Raw genomic sequence first — 23,533 nt, 5'->3', positions numbered from 1 at the left:
ACAAACAAGCCAGACCTTACGCCAAAGGATAAATGGACATAAATCTGACATCGGAATCACAAGAGAAGCTTCAATCTCCCAGGATCTCAAAGCAGCTGTCTTATTACAAAAGAATTTCAGAAATAGACTTGAAAGAGAAGTTGCTGAATTACAACTTATTGCTAAAACTATGGAGAGGCCTGGTCTGACTAGAGATATTGGATTCTTGTCTCATTCATATGCTAAAGCTATTTTTGGTCATCTGCATACTATCCCTTGCTTTTTCCTGTAGGACTAATTGCAGTCATTAACAGTCGTCAACAGGTTTACCATACCCATTAAGTCAATCACCCATCTCCTACCACCCTTCTGAGAAAAACCCCACCCCACCCTTCCACTATATATAAGGGTCTGGTGACTTCTGTTTCAGTGTATCTGAAGAAGTGTGCATGCACACGAAAGCTTATACCCAGAACAAACTTAGTTGGTCTCTAAGGTGCTACTGGACATTTTTTTAATTTTTTCAAGTAATCTTTGTAGCAGTTATAAGGCTGGCTGCTATTTCTCGATCATTTTACGGGATAACACCCTTCAGAAAAACAAGTAGGAAATACCGTAGTTTAGGGTTCCACAAGGGTATGTGATATCCTAGCACATCAGAAATAGTAGCCTAGAGAGATTTCCAAAATATTTGTACCTGCGAGCAGTTCCAGTGATTCTCAGCACCCTGAAAGAACAACACATCCCAGGATTCTTTGGGGGGAAGCCATCGCTAGGATACTTATTCAGATGCAGAGTGCAGATGAGGCCTCAGTTTTCCCCCTTGAAGAGCAGGAGTATGGGCACAAACCTATAATGGGTTGACTCCTCCCGTCATTGGTCCCGGCACCATCTAAGAATGCCTTGGCTAGTAGCTCAACTGGTTAGAGCGCGGTGCCGATAACGCCAAGGCTGCAGGTTTGATCCAGCTGCATATTCCTCCATTCCAGCTCGATAATTCTATGGTTCTTGCCCTGAAAGGACACAAGCCAACCTGGGGCAAAATTATATGATTCTAGGATTCTGCATCCACAAACAGAGAGAGCCAGGTGGTCATCTGTGCCCCCGCCCCACCTTGCTCTCTCGTTTCCTCTCTGCTGTGATGCTTAATTACTTTTCCTTAATTTATTGTTACGGCGGCACAGGCTTGAATATTTCATGGGGTCGCTTCCCTGCTCTCCCGGCTGCTGCACCGCTGGATAAATTACTCTTATTAGCCTGATTAATCTGCTGGTCCCTGGGGAACGAAAAGGGTTAAGGCCGCCAAAGGAACTCGGGTTCTTTTCCATTCCACTCGGTTCGTAGGAACAAAGGAGAGCCGGCTGGTTCAGGCCAATGGTCCGTCTAGTCCAGCATCCTATTCTCTCAGTGGCCAACCAGATGCCCATTAATGGAAGCCCACGAGCAGGATTCGAACACAAGAGCAGCTCTCCCCTCCTCCGCCACAAATTAGTCCAATCCCCTTCCAACGCCATCAAGATCAGTGGCCGTCACTGCCTCTTGTGGCAGTGAGTTCCACAGTTTACCTGGGTGGCAGACCTAAATCTGGGAGACCTCCTTTGCAACAAAGTCTGGGTAACCACCGTTGTCTTCTTAATGGGGTTGTTCAATGACAGACTGCCACTTTATAATAATACAGTGGTACCTCGGGTTACATACGCTTCAGGTTACAGCCTCCACTAACCCAGAAATAGTACCTTCGGTTAAGAACTTTGCTTCAGGATGAGAACAGAAATCGTACTCCGGCGGCGTGGCGTCAGGAGGAGGCCCCATTAGCTAGTGGTGCTTCAGGTTAAGAACAGTTTCAGGTTAAGAATGGACCTCCAGAATGAATTAAGTACTTAACGCGAGGTACCACTGTAATAATAATAATAATAATAATAATAATAATAATAATAATAATAAATCTACATCATTTCAGATTTTGATTTTGCTGCACTGGGTTATCTCACATGTCAAAGTCACTGGTGTTAATGAAAAAATTCTTATGCCTTATAATTTTTGAGTTATGAGGAGGGTGGATGAAAATCAGGTGGAACCAGGGATGCACTTTTTAAAGCAAAATTTTTAAGCAATGAGGATTAAGGTATATTAGGGGCCCTGAAGCTTAAGTTCCATTCTTTTCATAGCAGATCCGCCCCTGGTTTTACCTGTCCTGAATCTTCCAACATTCAGCTTTACTGCTTGCCCACGAATTCTGGTCCTAAGAGAGATGGAGCGGGGGGGACGACACTTTCCCCTGTCAGCTTTCTCCTTGCCATGGAAGTTGGAAGATGACCCAGCAGGCTTTCTCATGTTCTTACGGCCTCCTAACAATTCTCAGCACCCTCAGCAAACTATAACTCCCAGGATTCTGGTGGGGTAGGGGAGCCATGCCTGCTTCAAGAAACGCCATAGCACTTGGAATGGAAGTTGTGGAAGCGGTCGAAGTTTCAGCCTCATAGAATTGCAGGTGTTGCTCAAGTTGCTGGGCAAAAAATTCCTGCGTGGCGGGGGGTTGGACTAGATGATCCTTGGGTGTATCTCCCAAACTCTATGATTCTATGGCTTTATATACCAAGAGCATGGAAAAGGGGTCAGCGAGGCCTTTCTGGTGGGGCTGCTTTGGCCCATGGCCCACACACACACTCTGGAAACTAGGTCACCACAACCTCGGCCGGTTCCCTCTCTGCTCTGTTGTTGTTGTTGAGTCGTTTAGTCGTGTCCGCCTCTTCATGACCCCTTGGACCAGAGCACGCCAAGCACTCCTGTCTTCCACTGCCTCCCGCAGATTGGTCAAACGCATGCTGGTACCTTCAAGAACACTGTCCCACCATCTCGTCCTCTGTCGTCCCCTTCTCCTTCTGCCCTCCATCTTTCCCAACATCAGGGTCTTTTCCAGGAGTCTTCTCTTCTCATGAGGTGGCCAAAGTCCTGGAGCCTCAGCTTCAGGATCTGTCCTTCCAGTGAGCATTCAGGGCTGATTTCCTTCAGAATGGAGAGGTTTGATCTTCTTGCAGTCCATGGGGACTCTCAAGAGTCTCCTCCAACACCAGAATTCCAAAGCATCAATTCTTCGGCTATCAGCCTTCTTGATGGTCCAGCTCTCACTTCCATGCATCACTACTGGGAAAACCATAGCTCTCTCTGCTCTGTGGCTAGGTAAATATTTCATTCATCAGCACTTAAGGAGTCGTTCCCCCTAATAGGTTATATTGATGCCAACACAAAAGGAGGTACCTTAAATCTCTTGCTCTCTCCAGGAACGCCAATAAATGTATCTGTCTCTCCGGGGGAATTTACGCCCATCCCCTGGGCAATGGAGGATGATAAAGGGGAGAAGATACAGGTGTCCTGGAGACACAGAGCCTGACCTTCATTGGAGGAAAACAGGGGCCTCCTTGCGACACCCAACACCGTTGCTCGAGAATCCTGGGCCAACATTTGGATTTGCTGGATGCCCAGCAGTTCTAGTGTTAGGGGACACCCGGGACGTGGGTGGCACCGTGGTCTAAAGCACTGAGCCTCTTGGGCTTGCTGATCAGAGGGTCAGTGGTTTGAATCCCCACGACTGGGTGAGCTCCCGTTGCTCTGTCCCAGCTCCTGCCAACCTAGCAGTTTGAAAGCACACCAGCGCAAGTAGATAAATGGGTACCGCTGCGAAGGGAAGGTAAATGGCGTTTCTGTGCATTCTGGCACTCGTTTAGTCCTGCTGGCCACATGACCCGGAAAGGTGCCTGTGGACAAACACTGGCTCCCTCGGCCTGAAAGCGAGATGAGCACTGCACCCCATTGTCACCTTTGACCTTCCAGGGGGTCCTTTACCTTTACCTAGTGTTAGGGGGGAGAGAGGAGAGGTCTGTGTCCTCTCTCTGTGTCCACAGACACACAGCTGCACAACCTTTGTGGCAGTCGCAACTAGTGCACACCCTCCAACATTTCCCCAATGAAAATACGTCTTATTCAACATAATGGAGGGATGTGGGTGGCGCTGTGGGTTAAACCATAGAACCTAGGCCTTGCCAATCAGAATGTCGGCGGTTCGAATCCCCACGACGGGGTGAGCTCCCGTCGCTTGGTCCCTGCTCCTGCCAACCTAGCAGTTTGAAAGCATGTCAAAGTGCAAGTAGATAAATAGGTACCGCTCTGGCAGGAAGGTAAACGGGGTTTCATGCGCTGCTCTGGTTCACCAGAAGTGGCTTAGTCCTGCTGGCCACATGACCCGGAAGTTGTACACCGGCTCCCTCAGCCAATAAAGCGAGATGAGCGCCGTAACCCCAGAGTTGTCCGCGACTGGACCTAATGGTCAGGGGTCCCTTTACCTTTATTCAATATAATAATGATAATAGTAACAACAACAACAACAACAACAACAACAACAGTTTTATTTATACCCTGGCCATCTGACTGGGTTTGCCCAGCCACTCTGGGTAGCTTCCACCATACATAAAAACACAATCAAACATGAAACAGGGCTGTCTTCAGATATCTTCTAAAGGTTGTCTAGTTATGTAACTCCTTGGTTCAGAGGTCGGATAACTCCAGACCCTCCCACATTTCTCTGAGGAAAACAGGGACATCCTAAGTAAAAGCAGGACGTTCCAGGATCAAATCAGAAACTGGGACGGCTTCTCAGAATCTGGGACTGTTCCTGGAAAATAGGGACACTTGCAGAGTTTGCCAGGGATTGCCAGGTCAGGAACATCCCAGACGCTCAGATTACAGGACCCAAACAGGAGCATTTAAAATTCTGAATTTTTAAACGCTTGCAACCCTCCCTAAGACCTGCTCTCGAAGGCCATGTAAAAGATTTAACAATGGGGGGGGGGGATAAAATGCTAAAATACGTTTTTAAAAATGTAATTTGGAAATGCATGTAATATTGGGCAGAAAATAAGGGTGGGTAGGGACGCGGTGGGGCAGGGAGTCAGCTTTTAAATTTGTATTAAATTTGAATTAATTTGATGTCAGGGTGGTACATTTTTTGAAAAGCAATAAAAATATAATTGGCCAAAACAACAACAACAACCAAGAAGAACAAGAAACAAAACAGTTTAATAATAATTGGACTTGCCCCGACTGATGCTACCTGTCCCCAGGAGGAAATACTTATTTTTCAAGACACACACACATCACAATCTGCCTTGCGCTGCAACACTTTGGGACAGCCTTCCCTCCTTCCCAGAGTATGCATAGAAAGGTCAAATGTTCTTTAAATAGGAACTCAGAACAGGATGAGCTTCGCCAGAGTGTGGCTGACTAAGAAGGAATTAATTCCACATGGGGGCCTTGATCCTCCCCTCCGGGAATGGACAGGCCAGACAGAGAAAAGACACCGTGCAAGACACAACGGCAAGCCAGAGTCTGCCTGGCCTGGCCTTGTGCTCAAAGGAGGTGGTAGAGTCCTGAACCAGGAGGGAGGACTCTACCACTTTTTAATGTTTAATTTCTCATCTGGAGGCGCTGCACTGTTTTGTCCTCACAACAGCCCTGTGATGTCGGCGGGCTCAAGGTCACACCTTGAGGGCAGAGTGGGGGGATTCGAACCCTGGTCTCTCCCAGGTACTAAATTGACACACTAACCACTACACCACAACTGAGAAAAGTCCAGAATAAGCGGCAGAAGCTGAAACAGGAGAGGAGGGAAGCCAACAGGCAGAGTTGAGTCCACCTGGTGAAGAGTCATGGATGTTTCCTCCGTCTGCTGTGACAAACTCCCTTCCCATCTTGTCCGCCAGAACCAAGAGAGGTATGAAAAGGGCGGAGGAGAGGTTGGCTGCAGGTAGGCATAGTCTCTGATTGATTGGGAAAGACCTGGGAGAGGTGGAGTGGTGGGAGGCAGCAGCTGGGGAACCCCTAAGGGAACCCCCAGGGGACGAAGGCTCAGAGCCAGGGGGCTGGTGGTGGGACGACAATGAGCGGGCAGAGGGAGAAGACTGGGAGGAGGGAGTGTCGGAAGCTGAAGAGGCAACAAGGTTTAGAGAGCAGGGAGAGTCTGTAGTAGAGAGCAGTCCAGATTCAGAGGTGGGGAGCAAGAGACAGAGATGAGGTAGGCTGCTGAAGGAGCCAGGGGTCTCCCCCTCCTGCTGTGACCAGCTCCCCTCCCTGCTGATCTCCCAGAACCAGAAGAGGTGTGAAGAGGTGTGAGAAGCAAAGGCAGATGTGAGGCAAAGTCTCAGATTGCTTGGGAAGGAGGAAAATTAAGGAGCAGTGGGAAAGCAGGGACCTCCAGTCCTCATTGGGGCAAGATCTACCACAGGGGTAGGCAACCTAAGGCCTGGGGGCTGGATCTGGCCCAATTGCCTTCTCAATCTGGCCCTCGGACGGTCCAGGAATCAGTGTGTTTTTACATGAGTAGAATGTAAATTCTGTTAGGATATTTCCATTCCACCTTAAAAGGGAGCAGGCTTTGTGAGTCACAGCCTGCGTATTTCCTGTTCACAGGATGTTTATGTTTTCTGTTGCTTTCGTTTTACTCTCTCTGCGCCAGAACATGCTAGCAGGCAGTCATGTTTTTCTTTGTTCTGACCAACGCTGAATAAACTTTCTAAATAATGCTCTCCTGAGTGCAAACTTCGCTGTGCATTATCTGCTGATAGAGCGTGCATCAGTTCTGGAATGTGGAAGGCTATTTTCTGGAACTCGTGTCGCTAATTGCTGATACTGTATCTACGGGAGATCGATGGACGTCCGGAGACGACGTGGAGTCGTGATGGACTTTATCTCCCTGGCAGTATCCCAACAACAGGTTATGGGCCCAGCACGCTTCCGCTGCGCCACTCTGCTTTATTTAAAATGCATCTCTGGGTTATTTGAGGTGCATAGGAATTTGTTCATTCCCCCTCCCCATTCAAAATATACTCCGTGGACTATATGGAACTTGATGAACTGACCAGGAGACTCCAAGACCAGAGAGAAGAGACGGTGGAAGAAACTGGAAGAAGTTTAAGGAATATTTGAAAAAATATGTTAATATTTAAACCTTGGAATAGCTTTGGAAGTGGATATAGGCTGTAGGGTTAGAAGTAGAAGATAGTGTATTTTAAAATAGTATTATTTGTAAGTGATAAAATGTGAAGTTATTTTAAGTGTGATTAAAAAAAAAGATGGTTAGAAATTATGATATATTTAAACTGCTAAAGATGAAGAAAAATGAAAATCAGATAGGTGGGACTTGGGGAAGCCCACTTAACAATGTTTAGAAAAATAAGAATATGACAAGAATTTGTTCATATTGTTTGTCTTTTCTGTTTGTGTTTATTTATTTGTTGTAAAATGAATTTAAAAATTTCATTAAAAACCAAAAAGAAAATATAGTCCTGCCCAACACATGGTCTGAGGGACGGTGGACCGGCCCATAGCTGAAAAAGTTTGCTGACCCCTGATCTAAGGTAAAGGTAAAGGGACCCCTGACCATTAGGTCCAGTCGTGGCCGACTCTGGGGTTGCAGTGCTCATCTCGCTTTACTGGCCGAGGGAGCCGGCGTCCAGCTTCTGGGTCATGTGGCCAGCAGGACTAAGCCGCTTCTGGCGAACCAGAGCAGCACACAGAAACGCCGTTTACCCTCCCGCCAGAGTGGTACCTATTTATCTTCTTGTACTTTGACGTGCTTTCGAACTGCTAGGTTGGCAGGAGCAGGGACCGAGCAACGGGAGCTCACCCCGTCACAGGGATTCAAACTGCGACCTTCTGATCAGCAGGTCCTAGGCTCTGTGGTTTAACCCACAGCGCCACCCGCGTCCCGACCCCTGATCTACCAGGAAGAATTGCTGTGCTCACTAGACCCGGCCTCCAGAGCTGTTTATTTCTTGGAATAAAGAGAGTTAACTGACTCTGTGTGAGTTACTGCGGACGTGCTCTGACACCGAACCTAATTGTTTCGTGGGGCAGCATACCTTGAAATAGGCAGGGGCAGGGGGGGCAGGAATGGGACAGGTGACAGGCTGGTCATTTTTCGGCTTTCCTGTTGGAGCAGCTGATTGGCTGCATCCCAAAACAGGATGCTGGGCTCAAGGGCTGGGGGACCTGATCCCAGAGGGCTCTGCCAATGCCCTGGTAAAAATAGTTCGCCGAGGTACCACCATCTAAAGTCACCTGTTTGACAGCTTCAAGCTTCTCTCCTGTTGAGCCTGCCAGACATATGACTCCAGGCTGCGTTTACAGGATCATAGAGATGAATGGGACCCCACGGGGTCATCTAGTCCAGCCCCATCAAATGCAGGAATCGAGGCCAAAGAATCCCTGACAGATGGCCTTTTTAAAAAACAGAGGTTGGAAGGGACCCCAAGGGTAATCCATTAACTCCCACCAACACTAGCAAAGCATGTTTTTATAACGAACCCAGAACTGTTGGGGTTAAGTTCACCACATGTACCGTGTTAAAGGAAAATATAATGAAAATGGTGTATAGATGGTCTTTGGCCCCTGTTAAACTAGCTAAGATTTATCATAACTGTGATAACTTATGTTGGAAATGTAAAGAAAAAGGAGGAACTTTTTATCACATGTGGTGGACCTGCCCCAAGGTGAAAGACTTCTGGGAAAAGATTTATAATGAATTGAAAAAAATGTTGAAATATACATTTATAAAGAAACCAGAAGCCTTTCTTCTTGGAATAATTGGTCGGGAATTGCCCAAGAAAGATGCTAAATTATTTTTGTATGCCACAACTGCTGCTCAGATTTTACTAGCTAAAAAGTGGAAAACGCAAGAATTACCAACTGTGGAAGAACGGCAGATGAAGATGATGGATTTTTCGGAGCTAGCCGACCTAACCGGAAGAGTCCGCAACCAGAAGGAGGAGGAGTATCAGGAAGAATGGACTAAATTTAATGATTACTTAGTTAAATTTGTTAAGTTAAATTAATTGGAAACAGCTTGCAGGTATTAGATTGGCTTAGGATTTTATATAAGTTAAGTGTTGAATTAATATGTTTAATTTCAAATAGAAAAGATATAAGGATGTTAAACAATTAAGTTAAGTTTATAAGAACTCTGATTTGGAAAACCATTAAAAGGATATACATTGAAATTCAACCAAGGGGAAGCAAGGAAGTCGCTTAACAATGTTAATAAGTACAGTATAACTTTAATAAGGTTATGATTTTTGTTTGCTTGTTTGTTTGTTTATAATTTTGTGAAAAATAATTTTTAAAAATTGGAAATATATATATATAATGAACCCAGAACTGTTGGGAGTTGTAGCGCAAAACCTCTAGCTGGCGCCCAGTTTGGAAGCCTCCCTTGGGATGGATTTTTATTCCATGGCTTCATAAATGCATTCTTCTATACCACAAAGAAAGGTGATGTCTCTGCTTTTTAAGATGCTGCCTAGGTTTATCATTGCTTTTCTCCCAAGGAGCAGGCGTCTTTTAATTTTGTGGCTGCTGTCACCATCTGCAGTGATCATGGAGCCCAAGAAAGTAAAATCTCTCACTGCCTCCATTTCTTCCCCTTCTATTTGCCAGGAGGTGAGGGGACCAGTGGCCATGATCTTGGTTTTTTTGATGTTGAGCTTCAGACCATATTTTGCGCTCTCCTCTTTCACCCTCATTAAAAGGTTCTTTAATTCCTCCTCACTTTCTGCCATCAAGGTTGTGTCATCTGCATATCTGAGGCTGTTGATATTTCTTCCGGCAATCTTAATTCCGGCTAGGGATTCATCCAGCCCAGCCTTTCGCATGATGAATTCTGCATATAAGTTAAATAAGCAGACCAGTCCTGGCATACTTATGCTGAAGTTTGACAAAGCGCTTGTGACTGACCAAAGCCTTGGGTTGTGAATGTCCTTTAAAAACAAAACACGACTACAATGTTTCTAAAAAATTAATGTTTTCGCAAGGAAATTTATTTTGCCCAACTCATATTTTAAATGAATATGCTCTCAAGCCCCAATTTCTCTTTCTTATAACTAACTCTGCTGTTATGTGGGAGTCTGGCCTTCCTGTTCATTTTAACCAGATTTACATGCTGCCTGATTGCGACTACAGCTTAAAGCAGTCTGCAAGAAACACTCAAAATTAGTAACAAAAAACCTGTAATTAAAACAATTAGAATCAGCTAAGGATAGCAAGACAGGTTGAGCTTGGGAGTTTGTGTTACGAGTTATCACGGATCGTGGCCAGCTACATTTTACGCAGAGTAAGCCCATTGAAATTAATGGATCTAAGCGAGGCAAGAATGTTAAAAAAAAAACCCCAACAGGTTAAGAGCAGACAGAGACTGAAAGAAAATGAAACTGCATGCAAGTTGGAAAGAAGAATGAAAGATTTAAATTACTATAACCTCACTTGCTGTTATTTGACATTATTTTTTTTTTTGTCTATTTGCAGGAGTTCGTAAAGGGACAGCCGAAGGACAAGGAATTTGCTTTAAAAAAACCCCAGAACTGTCAATTGGAGATAAATCTGTAAAGAAACAGCATATAAAGGGGAATAAATTGGACTACATCTGAGAAAGTGAGAAACCAGCTTGGAATGAATTGCACTACATTAATTTTAATTTGGTTTTGACGTGTTATAAATTTGAAAACGAATAAAAAAATTATTGGCGGCGGGAAAAGGTTCCCGAGTTTGATGCTTTCCTCCTCCTTCCCTGTCCATTTTCCTTGCGTGTTGCATCAGTTTTAGATTTAGAAGGGACTGCCTTGTTCTAACTGATTGCATGTGAGCCGTTCTGGGAGTCTTTCTTGATGAAAGAAGCAGAGGGTAAAAATGCTCCAAATAAATCGTAATAGTATGCGTGGGTTTAGCACAGCCACGTCTGGGATCCACCAGATAAACCCAGAAAGAAAGGTCACCTTTCTCGGGGGGGGGGGGGGGGCAGGCGGAGATTGCTGCCCGACCCCCCCACCCCCATGCCAGGAGTGGGTCCCGGCTGGGAGTTCCCATCCCCGTCAGCTTTCCAGAGCCTCTGCCAAATCCTGCATGGCTCTGATCTAAACCATCTGCCAGCCATTCATTTCCAAAACAAAGGAGTGTGCTATTAATAAACCCCTCTGAGGAACGTATTGTTGGGCACCAACCCTAGGAAAACACACCCAGCCGGTGTAAAGTTTTTCTTTGCAAATGCATTTCTATTATTATTATTATTATTATTATTATTATTATTATTATTATTATTTTAAAAACCCTGTATGCTTTCAATATAGCAGGGCAGCAAGTACAGGTGAAACTTGAAAAATTTGAATATCGTGGAAAAGTTCCTTGATTTCCATTATTCGACTTGAAAGGTGAAACTAATATATGAGGTCGACTCGTGACATGCAAAGCGAGATATGTCAAGCCTTGATTTGTTATCATTGCCATGATCATGGCGTACAGCTGATGAAAACCCCAAATTAACCATCTCAGAAAATTAGAACATTCAAGGAAATCAGCAAAACAAGGCTTGCAAATCGAGCAAGATTGGACCTCTGAGAAGTAGAAGCAAATCTTGCTTTGCATGTCATGAGTCGATCTCATATATTAGTTTCCCTTTTGAAGTTGAATTGCTGAACTTTCCCACGATATTTTAATTTTTCGAGTTTCACCTGTAGCTGTTTTTCAGTTCAACGCCAGATTTGAATCTCCTTCTTCAAACATTCGCTGGGTTTGGGGTGTTTTTTTCTCAAGCTGGCCATGGAACGGAAGCTCTGAGGCATGTACAAAGTGCTTTCTGTCTCTTATGACCATCGGCTGCTGCTCCATACTGAGTGACAACTGTTTTGACTATCAGGATAGTCTACAGTTGTAGTCTCTGGGTTGCATAAATCACAGAAGTCTAGAGCTGTAAGGGACCCATCATCTGGTTCAACGCCCTGCAATGCAGTCCCCCCCCCATGTGGTGCTCGAACCCATGTCCTTGAGATTACAAGTCGCATGCTCTTCCGAGTTAACATCCCCAAAGGCCATTGAATCCTTTCAAGCCAACCTCCCAGGAACTTCCACCTTATAACTGAGTCAGACTAATGGGTCTATCGAGCCCAATAGTGCCTACTCAGACTAGCAGAAGCTCCTCAGGGTTTCAGGCAAGGGGTATTTGCAGTTTTACCTGGAGGGCATTGAACCTGAGGCCTTCTGTATGCAAGAGGTTGCCCTGCCACTGGGCTGCAGCTCTTCCCTTAGAAAGCAACATTCTAGTCCTCATTGTTAAACAGGAAGCTGCCTCAGGGTGTGTCAGACGGCTGGTCTGCCCAGTGGGCACTGTTTACATCGACTGTGGTTGGAAGCCTAGCTGGATAGCTCAGTCCGTGGATCGTGAGGTTCTTAAACTCAAGGTTGTGGGTTCGAAACCCACATTGGGTTAAAACATAGCTACATTGCAGGGGTTGGACTAGATGGCCTCATGGTCAATTCCAACTCTACGATTCTCTGCAGGTTTTTGGGCAAGGGAGTCCTTTCTAGTCCCAGGCTGGAGATGATGCCCAACCAATGTGCAAAGCAGCTGCTTCGTCACTGAGCTATTGACCTCCCCCTAAAAAACTAGAGTAAGTTTCTAGTCCTCCTCGTTCCAAATACCATATTTTTTGCTCTATAAGACTCCCTTTTCCCCTCCTAAAAAGTAAGGGGAGATGTGTGTGCGTCTTATGGAGCGAATGCAGGCTGCGCAGCTATCCCAGAAGCCAGAACAGCAAGAGGGATTGCTGCTTTCACTGCGCAGCGATCCCTCTTGCTGTTCTGGCTTCTGAGATTCAGAATATTTTTTTTCTTGTTTTCCTCCTCCAAAAACTAGGTGTGTCTTGTGGTCTGGTGCGTCTTATAGAGCGGAAAATACGGTATATATGGAAATGCAGGAAATGGGCCTATGCCACAGCCAGACCTCTTGGCCCAGCTAGCTGAGGAGCGTCCGCACTTTCAGACTCAGATGCCACTCCCAGCACAAACTGGAGGCACTGGGAACCAAACCCTCAGCTTTCTGCATGCAAAGTGAGCATGCTGAGCTGCAGCCCAGAAGCTTCCCTGTGAATTTGGACCTCGACAACCTCACGTTTCGCTGCTACAAGACCCCAGCTGTGTCCTGAGCAAAGAGACCACGAAAGCAGGTGGCAGCGAGCGCCCCAGGGCCTTACCCTCCAAATATGCTGTTTGCAAGAGGCGCGTTGCCACCCACAGCCTTGAATTCCTACTCCCCCCGCAGAAGAATTCTGCTCCTCAACTCAGGACTATCACGTTTCTCTCGACTTGCTCAAATGCTGCATGCATTTGGGTATAGGGTTCCCGTGCCCTTTGCTGAGGCCGGACGACAAAGACGTTTCTCCAAAATAAATAAATGTGACCCGATGAGCATGTGTTTGTGTGAAATGGAATGGGGGCAGGGAAGTGGTGGAGGAAAGCCACAAGGCAAAATTCCTTCTTGCCAGACCTGCAAGCGCTGGCACGCTTCGGAAATGCGGTGGTGGGAGTCTGTAGAGAGTAGAGGGCTGGCAGGTGACGCTTCCTCTCTTCTTAGATGCAGAGGGAGAGTGGGATTTGTTCTTGACTTGCCAATCATGATTTGATTAAGCAAGATAAGATAAAACTTTATTCGCATTAGCCAATGGCCATAGCAGCAGTAAAACATTGCAGTATATGCAGAAAAGGAAATTTGGTATAAGAGCACAATTTAAAGTCCTGAATCGGCCATCAGTTAGCGGCCCTTATTCTGATTGCTCCTGCTATGAACTTAGCAACCTGTGCTGTTATCTGCTCATTTTGATCTGATAGAAGAAAGGACATTGCGGCAGTAGCTAAGCGCCCTGGGATGGTGAGTACGAGTGGGGTGGTGATCTCGTTCCTCAGGTCTTTGTAGAGAGTGCAAGACAGGAGGACGTGTCCAGCTGTTTTGGTGCTGCCATCTCCACAGGGGCAAGGAGGTTTCTCAGTGGGATCTTTTGGAATCGACCCTCTGGAGAGGGAGAACGTGTGCCAAAATGCCATCTTTTGGGAGGGTGGCCCAGGAATGTCAAAGGCGCAGGCCTCTCCAGCCCAACAGCGGCCTCCTATCTTTAGGGAAGAGGTGCAGTGATGTCACCAGGATCGGGGCCAGTGGGGGGGGGGACAACCATCCCAGAGAACACTGATGTAGGACCTCTGCCTTTCAAGGACACAGAACTGCAGATGTCAAGAAGGTTGCTAAAATTATCGGACTTAGCTGAGATGGCAAGGCTGGCATGTTTAATCAGAGCACTAATAGCAATAATTTTATTATTTGTACCCCACCCATTTGCCTGGTTTGCCTCAGCCACTCTGGGCCGCTTCCAACATATATAAAAACATCATAACATATCACACCTTTTAAAGCTTCGCTATGCCTTAAATCACTGTCAAATGTTTACTAAAGATTGGGAACTCCTTATAGACTTCTTGCGTGGAAAGGAAAAGGAACTTACAGTGCCTGGGCTTGCGGATTGAAGAAAATATTGGTTTGTAGAAAGTGGAATTGTTGGAGTGGATGGTTTGGATGGTTCGTATAGTTAAAGCTATGGTTTTCCTGGTAGTGATGTATGGAAGTGAGAGCTGGACCATAAAGAAGGCTGATCGCCGAAGAATTGATGCTTTTGAAATCTGGTGCTGGAGGAGACTCTGGAGAGTCCCATGGACTGCAAGAAGATCAAACCTCTCTATTCTGAAGGAAATCAGCCCTGAGTGCTCACTGGAAGGACAGATCCTGAAGCTGAGGCCCTAAGACTTTGGCCACCTCATGAGAAGAGAAGACTCCCTGGAAAAGACCCTGATGTTGGGAAAGATGGAGGGCACAAGGAGAAGGGGACGACAGAGGATGAGATGGTTGGACAGTGTTCTCGAAGCTACCAGCATGAGTTTGCCCAAACTGCGGGAGGCAGTGGAAGACAGGAGTGCCTGGCGTGCTTTGGTCCAGGGGGTCATGAAGAGGCGGACATGACTAAATGTCTAAACAACAACAACAACTCAACAACAGAGCTGCTGCAATCTACGAACTGCCCTACGGATGACAGGCAGCATACAAATTTAACAATCAATAATGATTCTGATGCATAGCTGTCAACTTTTCCCTTTTCTTGCGAGGAATCCTATTCGGAATAAGGGAATTTCCCTTAGAAAAGGGAAACGTTGACAGCTATGTTATGTTGGTGCATGCAGAACATCCCAGCTTCCATCTCCATGTAGGACTGGCTGGGTGGGTTTGTCCATGTATCAAAAAATCGTCTGATTCAGCATAAAGCTATTCCTATTTTCCTATGTTTCACAGGGACTACAGAGAAACTTAACCATCCCTGATGCATTCAGATACCAGGCCATCCCTTTAAATGGTGTGTCACCAGAATATTTTAGCATTGCCGATGTATATATATTGTCAAAATAGATGGTCTTATATATGATCTTGGCAGCTCACATAGTAATTGCAATTCAGTGGAAGACAGCCCCAAATCTTACACTGAGGGATTGGGAATTTGCACTACTCTGAATTTTGCAACACCATTCTCCAGCCAGGTAATGTGTTCAGAAAAGATGCTTTTGTCTACACAGAGAAATTCACACTAAAAGGCTGGTGAATTTTCACAGGGACTTTTTAAATAATAATCGTGAGTTCCGAAGCGATGTGAAAATGAGGAGGACCAAGACTGGGGGGAAATGAGAAACTGAGAGAGAAACTGATATCAACGTTCTCTTTAAAAACGATCATTTTGGAATGATCCCCCCCCTTAATCCTATCAGTTTAGGGGGCTGTAAAACTCACAGTGAGGTCTGACAGCTTTTGGGAGAGAGTGATAAAATGCTTTTGATTGTTCCGAAGACGTCATGGAACACGATTTCCATTTGCCTTTGCAGGGTGTGCATGTGACGTGGAAATAATAATAATTTATAATGATTTTATTGTTTATACCCTGCCCAAATGTGACCACCCAAACTCCTGCCGCTAAGCGTGGCTCCTGCAACATCTATCTTGCACAACCCACTCTCATGTTTTGGGGAAGTGTTTAGACAGAAATTTATAAGAAGCAAGAGCCACTCACTCGACCTTGGGCTCTCTGCAGAGAGCTCTTTCTGCCTGTGTGAGTCAGGGTGGGGCCACCCGGGAGGCCCAAGAATGGTTGCCTGCGGCGCCATGGGGCAGCCTTGCACCCCCAGGGTGCCAATGACATCAATACGCAGCCATGCCTCTCCGCAGAGCAGTTTTCCAACTTAAATATCTGTTGTTGCTTTCTTTCTTTTTTTTAAAAAAAAAAGGTGCTGTATTGACTGAACAAGCGAGGGCTTGGATAACCTTACACATGGTGCCGTGAAAAAGAGACAGAGAACTCCTCAGATGTACGGGGGGCAAGTAATTATTAGACGAAGAAAATCAAGATTTGGTGCAGCGGTGATTGGATACCCCAGCAGAGCTAAAACGGACCAACTTCTGCATCTAAGCTCCAAACCCTTTAACCTTACAGAGCGAGAAGGAAGATCTTGCAATAGTTAAGGCGTTTCTAATGTATGTGAACTGATTCTGGTAATGCAAAACATGTCCAAGGAAAGATGCATGCTATTCAAACCAGGCTCCAAAGGGCCACTGCAGAGTTGGAAGGGACCCTGAGGGCCATCTAGTCCAACCCGCTACGGTGCAGGAATTTGCAGCTGTCCCATGCAGGGATCGAACCGGCAACCTTGGCGTTGGGAGCACCACACTCTAACCAACCGAACTCTGACCAAGGCAGAGCCAAAGCAGATCGACAGCTGCGTAAAATTCAGCTGGGGAGGTGGGGGAGAGGCAGGCAGATCGCAGGCAGCAGGGCCAGCCCCCCACAACTGCCTTTAAAGGGGTGCATGTGACCTGGCAGACGTTCCTGAGCCAAAAGAGGCCTGGGGAGTGGTCCATTGACCAGTGGCACAGGTGTCCAGCCCCCTTCAATTCTAACCCCCCCCCAGCAATTTTTCCTCCTTCGCACCACATCCTGACCTCTCTCTCACCACACTACTTCACAAACCCCCAAAGCAGCTTCTCCCCTTCATATCAGCAATTTGGCGCAGAAACAGAGATGGCCTGGAGATTCTGAGGTGCCTGCGTTTAATGCACATACGGGTCTTGGATAGGCAAGGAGATGGGGGTGGGGGGCTGGGCTTTGGGGCAGAGGTGACAATATTTCCCCAGGTATTTGCCCAAGCCTTCCAGGGAACCACCTGCCTGAGTGACAGGACACCTGCTCTGCATGCAGAAGGCCATAGCTTTGCTCTCCTCTCCAGGCAGGAAAGAGCTTTCCCCCCTGAAACCCTGGAGAGCTGCTGCCGGTCAGTGCCAGCCACATGGAGCTAGGCCAATGCGTCTGACTTGGGCCAAGCCTGTGTCTTACATTCCTTGGGACCTTCCAGTTCCAAGGCCACTGAGCCATGGGCCTTTCCTCCAAAATCAATATGGCAGGAATACATGAAGCTGCAAAAATCTCATGTCTGTCTCAGTTATTGTCGTCACTGGCTGGTCAGGTTTCAGATGCGGGACTGAACCTGAGGCCTTCTTCAAGCAAAGCAGGGGCTCTACCCACTGAGCCACAGCCCCATTTTCCTCCTTAAACTTACCGTTATATTCAGAACAAAAAAATTCCTTCCAGTAGCACCTTAAAGACCAACTAAGTCAGTTCTTGGTATGAGCTTTCGTGTGCATGCACACTTCTTCAGATATATTCTGAAGAATATTCAGATCGATGAGGACTAGACCCTCTGATTTGTGATTTGGATACACACACCACACCATATCTCCTGTGGCAGAGAACACACATTGCATGCACAAGCCCTGGGGATCTTCAAACAGCAACCCACCCCCTCCTTAAATCAGCCTTGTATTCAAATTCATGAGGACTAGCGCCTTTCCCCCCCCCCCCATGCTTGGGAAATGAACTGCAGCTCAGTGACAGAGCACACGCAATGCACACAGAAGGCTCATAGAATCACAGAATGATGGAGTTGGAAAGGGAAGCCCAAGGGTCCTCTAGTCCAGCCCCCTGCAATGCAGGAATCTCGACTGAAGCCTCAGTGACAGATGGTCAGCCAACCTCAGCTTAGAAACCTCCAAGGAAGGAGAGCACAACATCCTGAGGGAGGAAGACCTTTACGCTCCAGGCTTAAAGGAGATGAGTAACTATATAACCCCAGATGTCAAGGAGATAAGAAGATATCTGAAGTCAGCGCTGTATAAGAAAGCTTCTTAAGGTTTAATGTTTATTATGATTATTAGTAGTAGAAGAAGTAGCAGTAGTATTCAGCCCTGGCGATCTCCAAAAAGGGCGAGGTGTCCATCCCCTCCTTAAACCGCCTTAGCTTGGAACCCCATGAGGACTACAACCTTAGGAAACGGACCCTCGAGCCCCGACACTTTTGCGCGCAGGAGACCCAGTCCTGGACATCTTCAAGCAAAGACGCAAACGCACCACCTGAAACACGCCGCCTGAGCTGGAGGAAGCCGCGGCAGACCTCCCTGGGTTGCTAAGCCAGAACTATTGGACTTTTCGGAGACGTCCAGGCGGCCACACCGAGGCTTCCCCATCCCTGCAGGGAGGGCGCAACTGCCACCGGGGGGGGAAGAGAGATAGAGGCGCGCACTTACCCGGAGGAGGAGAAGGGAAGGCGAGCTGCTCCATCTCTCTTCGTCCTTTTTGGAAGGAGAGGCTAAGGCGCACCTGCCTCTTCGCCTGGTTCCTGGATAACTGCACCTCTCGCCTCCTCTCTCTGGGTCCAAAAAGAGCCCTTCTATAAATACACAGACAATATAGCTCCTGGGAGGGTGGATTGGGGTGGGGGGTGTCCTCCTGACACCGCCCTGGCTGGCGCTCCCTTCGCGCTCCCTTCGCCAGCGAAGGACAAAAGCTGGCAGCCCGCCTCTCTCTCTTAATTGGAGCAGCGCAGCTCCCTGGCAGAGGGGGATCCCTAGATGATGGAAGAGGAAGGGAATCCGCTCCTGGAAGACGGGGAGAGGCGCGGGGCGGGGGGAGAGAACCGGGCGGAGCTGCTGGTGCGGCTGTTCCCCCCCCCCCCCAACACACTCCAGTCACCTTCCCAAACAGAGGCACCCAAAGATGGGTGGTTTCTATGTTTTAATTTCGGGGAAGGACACCGGGCGCCTTCGCTCGCCAACCCCAAAACCCCCAAATCGATAGCAACTCTTTGCAACATGTTTGGGGTCTCTTTGTTTGCTGTCTGCCCCCAATAAAATATTTGAGGGGGGCAGACCCAGTGCCGCCCTGTGCAACGCCCTCCCGTCGGATGTCAAAGAGATGAGTAACTATACAACCTTTAGAAGACATCTGAAAGCAGCCCTAGGGAATCCTTTTTAATGTGTAATGTTTTATTATGTTTTATGTTGGAAGCCGCCCAGAGTGGCTGGGGCAACAGATGGGGGGGGGTTACAAATAATAAAATTACTACTACTATCAAATAGGCAGAGTATTAGTTTATTAAAATTGTTGGTTGGTAAAATAAAAAAATGTATTAGGAGATGCTTTGCGAGCCCCCACCCCGTCCCGAGATTTCTGTTTCCCTCCCTCTGTTGAACCCTGTCCTCTATCTCTTAAACCTTAACAAAGCTCCTGTAATCTTTATGTTGCTCATAGTTCGAATCCTGCTTGCGGGTTCATGGTATCATAACACCTCTTTGAATTATCCCGAAAGGGTTTCCAGTCTTCCACAAAGCCTTGGTTCTCTTAAGTTAGCTATTAACTGTGCCGGTTCTGCAAAACCCACCATCTTGCTTATCCATTCTTCTTTAGCGGGCGTTTCTGCTTCTTTCCATATTTTTGTGCGTAGAGAATCCTAGCTGCAGATGTAACATACATAAACAACCATCTTTTGGGGGACTTCATTTTTGGAAGAACATTCTCTTCCTGTCAGTGCTGCATTAAACCCTGTGGAGACCCCTGGGAAGTCGAAGTCTGCGGGGCAGGGGGTGCCTCGCAAATTATCTCCTAATGCGTTTTTTATTCTACCAACCAAAAATTCTAATAAGTACATTTTATGACACATTATTGTTTTGATGCGTTTTCGCAGGGCCCCGAAAAAGCATGGGGCCAATAGGTCGGTGCCTACTCTGTCTATCTGGTAACCTGGCATTGTTTCTTCTATTCTTAATTTTCTCCCTCTGGCCTGGCACGGTGGGTTGGTTCGAGCCGACGGCTGTGCCAGGACCAGCTCACACGGCCGATCACATTACAGCCTTCTCCAAGCGCCCTGTGACAAAGGACGGTTTCTCAAATTTAAGCCCTGGTGAATGGCTTTTTGGGGGACGCCCTTTGATGCCCCCGCTCTCCTTCCCCTTGCAAGCCACTGACCGCTTTGGAAAGAGAAAAACAGGAGCCACCCTCGCCGTGCCAACGTGGCACCAGTCCTTTTCCGATGCCCCGCAGTGCCAAGGTCTCCAAAGGTCGGAAAACATATCACAGGGCGTTTGATGGCAAGGAGACAAGACGTGTTTGTGTGTGTGTGTGCGTGTCTGTTGAAAGAAGGAACATCCGTTCTGCTCGGCGGGGATAAAATGTTCCAGATTCAAAAAAAGGGCAACCCTGTCAACAGACGGAAGTCCCTGGGAATAAAAGAATGACATCGCCACCCTCTAGTTTCTGGGAACTGGGGGGGGGGGGGGGAGAGAGAGAGAGAAGGCAAGTCTTAGGGGCTTACAATATAACCAGGGTTTTTTGGGGGGTGGCGTGGGGGGGTGGCGGACAGGCAGTTGAGGAACAGTGCAAGGGGATCTGCACAAATTCATGCTCATGTCCAAAAATCATAAACACAAGAATATCCCTCCTTCCTTCTTTTTTGGTTGGGGAAACGACATCACAAGATTCGGAGAAGCGTGAATTTCAAAGGACAGGTGCCTGACTCATCGTCTTGCGTATTGGGGTAGAACCACGGCCAAAAAGCGAATGGAGCGGAAATAGGGGCACCAACTTGAATAAAATATAGAGGAGGACAGGTAAGCCCCATCCTGCACAATCGATCACATGTACATCATTGGAATGGCAATGCCCATCAACTTTGGGGGCCCCTGACCCCCTCAGATATTTCATTGGGGGAGCTGAAGCAGTGGCGTAGCGTGGGTTGTCAGCACCCGGGGCAAGGCAAGTAATTTGCGCCCCCTAACCCGTGGATTTGCGCCCCCTAACCCGTGGATTTGCGCCCCCTAACCCTAACCCCCAGATGTTGCGCTCGGTGCGCCCGGCCCCCCCTGCACCCCCACGCTACGCCACTGAGCTGAAGGGAACTTGGCCCCTAGTGAGTTGGCTCCTAAGGAGCCGAAGGCGCGTCCACAACCCTATGATGGGAATAAGTGTCACTAGAGATAGGAAGGGCAAGGAAAGAAACCTAGAAAAAACTGTGGGGAGGGGAGCAAAGATGCAAAACCACCCCTAAGGTATCTATCTTGCGCTTTGCACGCTTCTCGTTCGCTGGAAATGTTGGATTCCGCAGGAGAGGCTGTCTGGAGAGCTGTTGGCAGGTCTGCCCGCGTGAGGCGTGGATCAACGAGCGCCCCCCCCCCCCCCTTTCTCCAAACCAAACCTTGCCTCTTTCCTTTCCTTCTGCGATTCGTCTTGGGTGTTGAGAACAAAGCCAACCTTCGGCACTGCGGTTCTGTCCCTTCACACGCGCGCACCCCCCCCCCCAATAATTGCCTCGCTTAGCACAGAAGCCATTGGAAAACCCCTGAAGTGGAACGGAAACAGCTGCCGGGGGTTTGGGGGGGGGGACGAATAGGAGGAGGAGAGAGAAAGGCAGATTTTTCAAGGCCAGCTTTCCCCCGAGCTGGTGACCTCCGGATATCTGGGGCTATAACTCCCACAGCTCTTGCGGGGGGGGGGGTGCTCCACCCAACCCAAGACCAATTCGTGGAGGAAAGGACTATAGACGGCTACTAGCCATCCTGGCTGTGCAATTTTGCTTTGACACATGAGATCATAGCATTGTGGAATCGGGAGGGAACACAAAGATCATCAAGTCCAATCCTCTGCAATGCGGGAGACTCGAACCCGTGACCCTGAGATTAAGAGTCTCATGATCTTGCCAACTGAGCTATCCCAGCTGTTGCTTTGAACCCAACTTGCTGGAAACCCCACGAAAAGTGCTGGCCACCAACGTCAGTGGCTTTTGGTGGTGTTGGTGTTAAAATATTAAACTTCATTTTCACATTTAAGTTTCCCCCATTTCCATTTTTGACCACCACAACTATGCCTAGGACTTGCCAATCAGAAGGTCGGTGGTTCGAATCCCCACAACAGGGTGAGCTCCCATTGCTCAGTCCCAGCTCCTGCCAACCTAGTAGTTCAAAAGCACGTCAAAAGTGCAAGTAGATAAATAGGTACCACTCCAGCGGGAAGGTAAACGGCGTTTCCATGCGCTGCTCTGGTTCGCGGCTTAGTCCTGCTGGCCACATGACCCAGAAGCTGTACGCCGGCTCCCTTGGCCAGTAAAGCGAAATGAGCGCTGCAACCCCAGAGCAGTGGTGTAGCATGGGGGGTGCAGGGGGGGCCAGCCTCACCGGGCGCAACATCTGGGGGTTAGGGTTAGGGGGCACAAATCCACGGGTTAGGGGGTGCAAATTACTTGCCTTGCCCCGGGTGCTGACAACCCACGATACGCCACTGCCCCAGAGTCAGCCACAACTGGACCTAATGGTCAGGGGTCCCTTTACCTTTGCTGTGCATTATCAAAACATCCCCTGCATATTAGAAATTAAAAGGGTGGGGGTTCTGGTCTTTAAAAACTGAACAGGCATTTTAAGACAAAACATTCTGGGCAAAATATTCTGGACGACTGAAACTTTAAAAGGAACCATTTAAAATTCGATTGGACAAAGTCATGGGGACGGCTATTGAAGATTATTACCCCAGAGAGGGATGCGGACATAGGTGTAGCCAGGAATTATGTTGGGGGGGGGGCACCTGTCATCAGATTGGGAATGAAATGTTTAACAACAGTTGTTTTCAATTGCTTTCTTTTGATCCCAAGCACTCAGAAAAATCTGTCCAGCTATTCAGTCATTTGAAAACTAGGAAGTTAAATGGAAAATTAACATCAGGGACTACCTTTCATGTGGTCAACGATTTGCAAAATCACAAAGAACACTCCTTTTTTTATCTTACATTTTTTTTAAAAAAAATGTAAACTAAAGCAAGTTTTTCTTGGATTTCCTGAAGACCTTTGTCAGCAGTTCCTTCTCAAATTCCTTCTCGCCCCCCCCCCCCATTGCAGCTTTCCTGTGCAAACACAGTAAGCAGAGGCCATTGAGGCCATCGGTCATGGATGCTTTAGCTGAGATTGCTTCATTGCAGGGGGTTGGACTAGACGACCTTTGGGTTCCCTTCCAACTCTGCGATTCTTTGATTCGATGAGATGCTCCCCTGCCATGGTCGACCTTAGCCAGGTATTTATGCAAGGTACCGAATGACTGCTCTACGGTGCAAGTTAGACCCACGGCTGCAGCATCTTAAATTCTGATGTTCTGCACAGAACGGCTCGCACATTTCAACGAAGGATGAAATTATATTCTACATGCAGAAGCGTAAAAAAAAAAAAAGAGCAGGCACTGAAATTTTTTTCCTAGGGAAATGCTAGCTAGACAGGAAGACTGTGTATCTCA

General features: G+C 47.5%; 1 protein-coding gene across 2 annotated transcripts in view; it reads right to left on the bottom strand.

Annotated features, from left to right (window-relative positions):
* The window catches only part of KCNN1 (potassium calcium-activated channel subfamily N member 1), an 83,119-nt gene extending 64,254 nt beyond the window's left edge, over positions 1 to 18,865 (bottom strand). The window contains exon 1 of one of the 2 annotated variants that reach the window (XM_083720510.1): positions 18,515 to 18,865. The gene's annotated coding sequence lies outside the window, so the exon portion shown is untranslated. The remainder of the gene's footprint in view (positions 1 to 18,514) is intronic. The other variant, XM_083720509.1, reaches the window with a different exon arrangement.
* Between the last annotated feature and the right edge of the window lie 4,668 nt (positions 18,866 to 23,533).

Source organism: Podarcis gaigeae, assembly GCF_964106915.1.
Source record: "Podarcis gaigeae genome assembly, chromosome: 18".
Classification (NCBI taxonomy): Eukaryota; Metazoa; Chordata; class Lepidosauria; order Squamata; family Lacertidae; genus Podarcis; species Podarcis gaigeae.
This window is presented reverse-complemented; position numbering and strand designations above follow the sequence as displayed.